Source organism: Solanum tuberosum, unplaced genomic scaffold (assembly GCF_000226075.1).
Source record: "Solanum tuberosum cultivar DM 1-3 516 R44 unplaced genomic scaffold, SolTub_3.0 scf00668, whole genome shotgun sequence".
NCBI lineage: Eukaryota > Viridiplantae > Streptophyta > Magnoliopsida > Solanales > Solanaceae > Solanum > Solanum tuberosum.
The window spans coordinates 155,596-164,446 of record NW_006239585.1 but is presented as its reverse complement, the minus strand read 5'-3'; the positions used below and the strand labels follow the sequence as shown (position 1 = coordinate 164,446).

The 8,851-nt window shown below is 31.3% G+C and overlaps 1 long non-coding RNA gene across 2 annotated transcripts; it reads left to right on the top strand.

Annotated features, from left to right (window-relative positions):
* The first annotated feature begins 716 nt into the window (after positions 1-716).
* On the top strand, positions 717-8,488 carry LOC102602490 (uncharacterized). Of its 2 annotated transcripts, none has more exons than XR_368902.2 (6): positions 717-842; positions 2,290-2,436; positions 2,554-2,637; positions 2,730-2,792; positions 7,307-7,436; positions 8,109-8,488. It is a non-coding gene; the product is annotated as an uncharacterized lncRNA (long non-coding RNA). The 2 variants fall into 2 exon arrangements; XR_368903.2 differs by having other exon boundaries at positions 2,217-2,436.
* The last annotated feature ends 363 nt before the right edge of the window (positions 8,489-8,851 follow it).

The window sequence follows — 8,851 nt, the reverse complement described above, 5'->3', positions numbered from 1 at the left end:
TGAATTACAATATGTTTGTGTTGTATTTGAAAATACAAACCGTTCTTATATTTTGGAGGTATTAGGTCTATAACAATACTGGAAGATGATTCAACTAGATAATGTTTTATTTATGTCTTTTGCACATGGTGTAAATAAAATAAATATATGCTATTAAATACATATTGTATCAGTATTATGCTAAATTATGTTAAGACACTTAATTTTGGGCAGTAAGGTAACTTCATAAAGTGTTGGTAGTAAAATAGTTCCACTACAATGGACTCAATTACTTAAAGAAAACCCTTTAGGATATTTACATTTTGCTTATTGGATGTTGATGCTTTTTTATTAGCATTTGTTTTTCTTATAATTGACTTTTTTTGAATGAGCAACATTGGTAGGGGATATGATTTAAGTGGCATTTTCAATTCGACAGAATACAGGTAAGAAATCATCAATGAAAAGTTGTAGTGAAATTACTTACTCTTAAGTTAGAATAACAATTTAATTTAGTTAGTGTTGGGCCGTGCCCATCTAGTTATTACCCTTATTTAGAAATGGGACTTGGGTAAGGACGAACACTGCAGCAGATAGTAGTACCAAATGTTATATGAGATGTACTATCTATAAATTAACTTTTTTAAGCTTTTCCCTTCTGACACAGACACGTGTATTGCACTTAAATTGCAGTTCCCTGTTTTGTTTCTTTTTGGACATTTGCCTACCTTTTCTATTTTTCCTTCCAAGTCTCTTTCTTCTGTCTCTTTCTTGCTCTCACTTACATCCTTCTCTCTCCTTTGTTTACTAATCCTCTCTGCAAATTACAAACTACAAAGTTTAGAGATTCAGGCAATTCTTTGGTAAGAATCAATTGGATTTTTTCTGATCTTGCTTTATTATAATTGGTACTAATTTGATAGATTTTATATTTGTTACTTTCTAATGTTTTGAATATAATTACTTGCTAGAATTCAGTACATTAAGTAATTTTACTTGATCTACAAATGCATTGAAATTTAAAAATGGATTGTGCATCAAAGATGTTTAATATTATGTCTGAGTCATTTTATATGGACTATTTGATTATTATTTTTTGTTTTTTTTTCTTGTAGTTGGCAAAACTCTTAGAGACCAACTTGGTTCATCTGGTTGAATGTTGTCTTTAACACGCTAAGAATTTAAAAATTAAATTGTGTGTTCCTTTTAACTTGGTGTATTGATTTGCACAGAAAGGCACAAAAAGTCGACAGTGACCTTACGAAGAATTCTAAAATTAAACTGTGTGTTCCTTTTAACTTGGTCTATTGATTTGCACATGCATGTATATATACATGACTATTTGACTACTGTAAGCCTTTAATATGGAAATTGATTTGGTAAAGCTGTCGAAATGAAGGTAGATCAGCAAAGTTGAAGTGATTGAGCTTTCGTTGGAAATATTTGGTCTCATACTGCTACTTTTGGGACTCTGTTGTATACTAATTTTATAATTTTAAGCCTCTGTTTTCTATTGAAGTTAGAAGTTGTTTTTCTCTATTTTTTAGTATCTACAATTACATTCGGACATTTGGGTATTTAATATTATTGCTTTAAATTTTTGAGTTACCACGGATTCTAAATCTCAACAAGATAAAGATTTATGTGATTACATTCATGTAAATGGTTAGCCTAAATTTAATGGGTATATATTATTATTATTCTAACAAAAGGACTTTTCTTCAATTTTTCAATAAACACGGATTTTTACTCTTTTTTTATATTTTGGATTTTTTCATTATATAATTGTGAATCTCTATATGTTGCTTGCTTTAAATTTAAATTTCGTTTCTGTTTTTTTTCTCCCTTTTCCCAATTTCTCTTCCTAATCTGTTCAGCTCTTCAGAAAGGGCCTATGATGGTGGCTACTCTCATTCTTCTTCGGATATGTATTTAGGTCTGCATATCCTTCAATTTAAGGATAATTTGCTTCTTATCTTGAAATAATTTGCTAATGATCTTGAAAGTGCTTGCTAAGAAAACAAATTACACTATTCTGTTTGTATTATTTTCATTGTAATTCTTATTTTTCCGAATGCTACATTGATATGTCTCAAATGTATGCCATTTTATCCCAATGGTTGTCCTCTTACAGTTATTTACTATTGTCTGTATTTTTTTGTGTCATTTCTATGTATTTTCCCCAGATTAGATTAAGTTATAAATTAATTTAACAAATCATGAACTACTCGAAACAGGAATGGAAGAAAATAGAGATAATGTGTCTGTCCAAGAAAGAACTTCTGATAGAAATTTGTGTCGTCGTACTAGATATGCACGGATGTCACCGGAGAGAAAAGAATTATTTTATCCCAGCTAAGAGAAAAAAGGGTTGAATCGAAAAGAGAAAACTCCTTCATTAATCAAATAGTACTGGCACTCTTACAATCAACACTTCTTCCTTATCTCCTCAACAAGGTGAGCTAACCATATTGTTATCTTCCTTCTGTGAAATGTGTCTTCTGAATATCTATAGCTATAGTTACACGCGTCAACTCACCTACTCTTACTAGAGTTATTTTCCTCATTTTGTAGTTGAAGCTTCCGAAGCTACAAACCTACTAGTTACTTCAACTAGAGGAGAATATATAGTTAATTGCTTATCTACCTTCGAAGTAGGTGAGTTCAGAAATATCACTTCAACTATTTTGACTATATTGATTTTTAATAATTAGCTAGCTGCCTCTAAATATTATTATTCCTCATACTAGGATCAACATCGACTGCATCTCATGCTGCAAGTAAATTAAGTTCAAGACATATTGCAAATAGAGGTATGCTTCTTTCTACCAAAGTAATAAAAAAACATGTATTGTCGTGCCTTTATATAACAAATAATTGCTTTTTACCATGCACATGTAGAAATAAGTTAGAAGTCAATCTACAAAATGATAATTTATTGCCAAAAGATTACTTACTTTTAAAGAAAGTTCCAAATTGCAAATTTTGTGCAGCAAAAAAGGTTTTCAATATGAATCACCGGTTTTTGTTGTGATAATGGATCAATTAGACTAACTTCTCATAACATGCCTACTGAGTTGCGAAATTTGTTCTTGGGTGACTCCAAAGAATCTCAACATTTTCGCACTTACAATAGAGCCTACAATAATATGTTTGCATTCACTTCACTTGGAGTACATTATGATAGAGAATTAGCAAAGAGAAATTGTGGCATCTATACATTTAAAGTCCAAGGACAAATGTATCACTTCATTGATGATTTGATACCCTCAGGAGGAAAAGGAAAAAATTTACAATTATATTTCTATGATAACGAAAATGAGCTAACAAATCGAATGACGTTATCAGATAATCTTAATGAGGTGATTGTTACAAAGCTCATGGTTATACTAAAAGTTAATCCTTATTCTACTTTTGTAAGATCGTTAACAGTTGTTCCAAATTTATCTGAATTTTATATTGCTCTAAACTCAAGTTCCAATTTAGACCAAAGAACACATAACTTACCAATTGCATCCAAAGTTGGGGTAATTTGGATTGAAGATCAATTAAATGATAAAATTTCCACACCACATATTCGAATTTACACTCATAGTAACAGAAGTCAATTGGTAAATTACTATTATGGATGTTATGACCCATTGCAATATCCACTGTTGTTTCCTTATGGTCAAAATGGCTGGCATTGTGGTATTAAAAAAATCAAAAAGACGTACAGTTATTCCAAAATACAAATTTACTGTGAATATGAGCAGCTACCAAGTATAATGAACATGACTTCTATTGATGGACTCCTTGACATAGAATCTACAGTTTTATCAAAAGGATTGAGAAAAAGAGAGACTGTTTCTTATCGTGAATATTATTGTTATAAAATTAAAATAAGAGATCAAGAACCAAATGAAACTTTACATTCTGGAAGGGTGTTTCAACAATACATAGTTGACCAATATATAAAACTTGAGACAAAAAGATTAGATTTTGTTTCATTTAATCAAGATCTATATAGAGTTGAAGCCTTTCAAGGAATCATTGATTTATTGAGGCAAGGAGAAAGAGATGCTTGCACTATTGGGAGACAAAAATTCCTTCCTGGTAGTTTCATAGGAGGCCCAAGAGATATGCGTTGAAGATATATGGATGTCATTGCTTTGGTACAATATTTTGGAAAACTCGACATATTTTTGAGCCTGAAATACAAGAACATTTACAGCCAATGGAAGAAGTTCAAAACAGACCTGATTTAGTTAGTAGAGTATTCAGAGCAAAAGTAGAAGAACTTAAAACATATATTCAAAAAAACAACATATTTGGAAAGGTTGCAGCTTTTAAGTATACAATTGAGTTTCAAAAACGGGGTCTTCCACATGCCCATTTTCTCATTATACTTATGGATGGATATAAATTGCTAGCACCACAAGCATATGATAAAATTGTATGTGCTGAATCCCCATATTGATCATGATCTATACAAACTTGTGACCAAGCACATGATCCATGGTCCTTGTGGCTATTTAAATCCTTCAAATTCTTGCATGCAAAAAGAAGGAAAATGTAAGTTCAAATGTCCAAAAGAACTTGTTGAACAAACAACCAAAGGAAAGAATTCGTATCCCCTTTACAAAAGACCAAAAATGATCACACCAGTCAAAGTTAGAGAACACAACATTGATAATTCTTGGATTGTTCCGTACAATCTGTTTTTACTCAAGAAATTTGATTGTCATATTAATGTTGAAATATGTTCTGACATTAAAGTTGTCAAATACATTTACAAATATATTTGCAAAGGACATGACAAAATTGCATTTTGTGTAAATAATAATGATACTAATGTAGAAATAGATGAAATCAAAGAATAGCAATCTGCTAGATGGGTTTCTCCATCAGAGGCTGCATGGCGTCTGTTTGCTTTTTTGATAAGTGAAATGACTCCAAGTGTTTGCCAGTTGCAATTGCATCTTGATGGACAACAATTTGTTTCTTTAAAAAATAACCAAACTGTGGATCAAATAATAAACAATCCAATGATAAAGAAAACGATGTTAACATAATTTTTTCTTATGAACAAAATCAATAACGATGCTATAAATCTCAAATTACTATATAAAGAGTTTCCCCAACACTTTGTATGGATGCATCATACAAAATGTGGTTGCGTCGAAAACAACACTATCGGACGTATTGTGACATGTCATCCAACCGAAGGAGAAAGATATTATCCTAGGTTGCTTCTAATGAACGTAAGAGGACCAAAATCATACGAAGATCTTCGTACAATGGATGGAAGATGCTACACTACATTTAGGGAAGCTGCAGAAAAAAAGAGGTTTATTACATTCTGATAACAACTTAATTGAGTGTATGTCTGAAGCTGTAAGCTATCAAATGCCTTATAGTTTAAGAAGACTATTTGCAACATTATTAGTTAATTGTAATCCTGGTAACCCAAAAGATCTTTGGAAAAAATATGAAAACTCTATGTCAGAAGATTTTAAAACAATTCCAAATGTTAGAAAAAACGATATCCAGCAGTTACTTTTAAATCATATCAATGAAGTTCTACTCAATGGAACGTAACCTAAATGAATTCAAAGATATATTTGGAAATGTTAGCTCTTCTAGAACAACTAATGAGGCGAAAGAAATATATTTCGAAAGACATATAATAGTGTCTGAAGAAGATATACTTCTACAAAGAAAATTAAATGTTGAACAAAAAAGGGAATATAACATAATTCTTGAAAGAGTATATTCCAATAAATCAGGAGCTTTTTTCATTGATGGTCCTGGTGGAACTGGAAAAATATTTCTTTATCGAGCTTTGTTGGCTGCTGTAAGAACAAAAGGATGCATAGGTTTGGCAACTGCAAGTTCTAGTGTGGCAGCTTCAATACTTCCAAGATGACGAACAACTCATTCACGTTTCAAAATTCATGTTGACATCGATGAGAATTTCACTTGCAATATTAGTAAACAAAGTTCGTTAGCGACTCTAATTCGAGATTCAAAGTTAATTGTTTGGGATGAGGTCTCAATGGCAAAAAAAAATATGATTGAAGCTCTTGACACTTTTAAAAGATCTTATGAATACAAAAACAATCTTTGGTGGAAAAGTAGTAGTTTTTGGGGGAGACTTTAGACAAACACTTCTTGTTGTTCGTAGTGGAAAAAAGAGACTTTATTAGTCAAAGTTTATTATACTCTCATATTTGGAATCATCTCAAAAATTTGTGCTTATTTGAAAACATGCGTGCAAAAAAAAATCCAACATTTTGTGCATATTTAATGAGAATTGGAAATGGACAAGAAAAAACTAACAACTACAACAAAATTGAAATTTCCAATAATTTTATCATTCCCTTTACACATGAAATAGAATCTTTGAATCTTTTGTTTAATGTTACTTATCTTGATTTGTGTACATTCTATTCTAATCCATCTTTTATAAACTTCCCGTATTATTTTGACACAAAAAATGATTTTGTTGATGAAATAAATGACATGCTTATACATCGATTTTCCGATGATGCTACAGTGTATACAACTATTGATGAAACAATAGAACCAAATGATCAATGCCAATTTGAAGATTTTTTGCATACCTTACATCCTGCTAACTTACCACCTTATATATTAACTTTGAAAAACAATTGTCCAGTTATATTATTAAGAAACTTAAATCCTACTAAAGGTTTATGCAATGGTACACGATTGATATGTCATGATTTTAAGTCACATGTTATCAGAGCTACTATTTCCAGTGGTGATTTTAAAAATAAACATGTTTTTATTCCAAAGATACCATTACTAGCATCACAAGATGAGAAGCTACCAGTTCCCTTCAAAAGAACACAATTTCCGATAAGGTTATGTTTCACTATGACTATAAACAAAGTTCAAGGTCAAACAATAGATTTTGTTGGAATATATTTGCGTGAACCAGTTTTTTCACATGGACAACTTTATGTTGCTTTATCTCGAGCAAAATGTTCAGAGAATGTAAAAATATTAATACGTCTGCCTACGATAGAGGACACAGATGATCATTCTACATATAACGTAGTTTATGACGAAATCATTCGAAAAGCATTCTCATGATACTTTTAAAAGCAACAAATGTAACAAGTAAGCACCCTCATGCTATACATTGTGAAATTTCGGATTCTTACTTCATCTGCTTTTAAAGCTAACTAAGAGTTAGCTCGCAATCATATCAGTTCAAGATTTTAAGTTTTAAATTTCACCTTTCAATTCAGATTGTGCCTGGCCAATTAGTTAAATTTTAAATGTTTAATTTTGACTAATCTGAATGCTAACATTGCAGGAACAACTTATTCTATCAAGGGTAACTGTTTATATAGTTCTAGCGGAAGAAAATGACAGAGATGACCTACCTGTTAAGGCTTCAAACCTTTTTATTTGAGATGATACAAGTGCAAATAAATGATGATGAGGTAAACAAAATTTTCAGTCATAATGTTATACCAATTAATGCTCTTAACTTTGTTGACTGTACTTTCAGTGAATTTTTCTTGCTTATCTTCTCTCTTTGTTTGTTGTTTAACTTCTCACATTACCGTGCTCACTTCTGTTTGCTAGAATAACTTTTGTTTCGCATTTTTATTGATAGAATAACTTATGTTTGGCTGCTACCATTTGACACCTCATTTTGAGGTTGAATCACTGCTGTATTTTGGCCTTTTGCTGCTTCTTTTTGTGCTGTATTCTGAGCCGCGGGTTGTTGTATTTTTTCTTTTACTATTACTGAATTTTTGACGAAGTTGTTTGCTATACTTTTAGCGAAATTTCAGCCAATGGTTGCTATGTGTTGAGCCAAACTTCGCTGCACTTTTAACTCAGCCATATTGTAAAAAATATTGCTATTATAAACTGCATTTTTTAAATTTTGTGTTAGTTTACCTGAAACAACTATAGCTTTAAACCACATGATATTAGTTGATCTTAATAGATACTTTTACAACTGTTCGAATTTGACATTTCATTAGCTTTAGCCTAACAGTTCAGCTAAGAAGCTATAATCCAGGAATTAGTTGCATGAAGTTATATATTATTTTGCTTTATTTTGCTTTCCACTAATCTCTATATTGTGTCTATTGCAAATGCAGACTATGACAACATTTGTGCCCGCCCCACCCGCAACAACCTTTCAAGTATGATCCCTTTGTGTAGGTAAAGACAAAGCTCAAAGGACATCATAAAAGAATAACTGGGCTTGCTTTGTCAAATGCTCTCAACGTGCTTATATCTGCAGGAGCAAATTCTCAAGTAAATTAATTTGATATAGGTGTATTTCGACATATACCTTACTTAATAGAAAAATATAGTTGTTGTGTTTTGGGCAAATTTGTGGCTTGATCTTATTGATAATAGTTGCTGCCGTTGATGAACAATTTCAGCACTTTGGCCATTTTTTTGCTACAATCTGTTAAGGCTAACAATGAAACAACTTTGCTTATTTAGCTTATATTTGGCATGTTTATCGTTACGTCATGTCTTTGATGAGAATTAATTATTGTCTTTGATGAGGACGAACAGTGGCAAGTTGGTAATTACACTTTAATTGTACGTTTTACTCCTCTCAGCTTTAGTTGAAGTTTTTCTATTTGAGGGTGAATTAGTAATTTAGTCTCTCTTCTATCTTTTATACTTCATTTGTTTTTAGTATCAATTGCAGAAACATTATTCTCTGTTTACACTTTTCTTTGCTATTGACGAAAGCCAAGTTACTTTCTCCATTTGATTTACTCATTTCTGCAATAAATTTATTATCTTAGTCTGATGGGTTGCTTCTACTATTTTGCTCTTCTGGGTAAGTTTTATTTGAAATTTTTAGTCTTCTGCTTGGTGT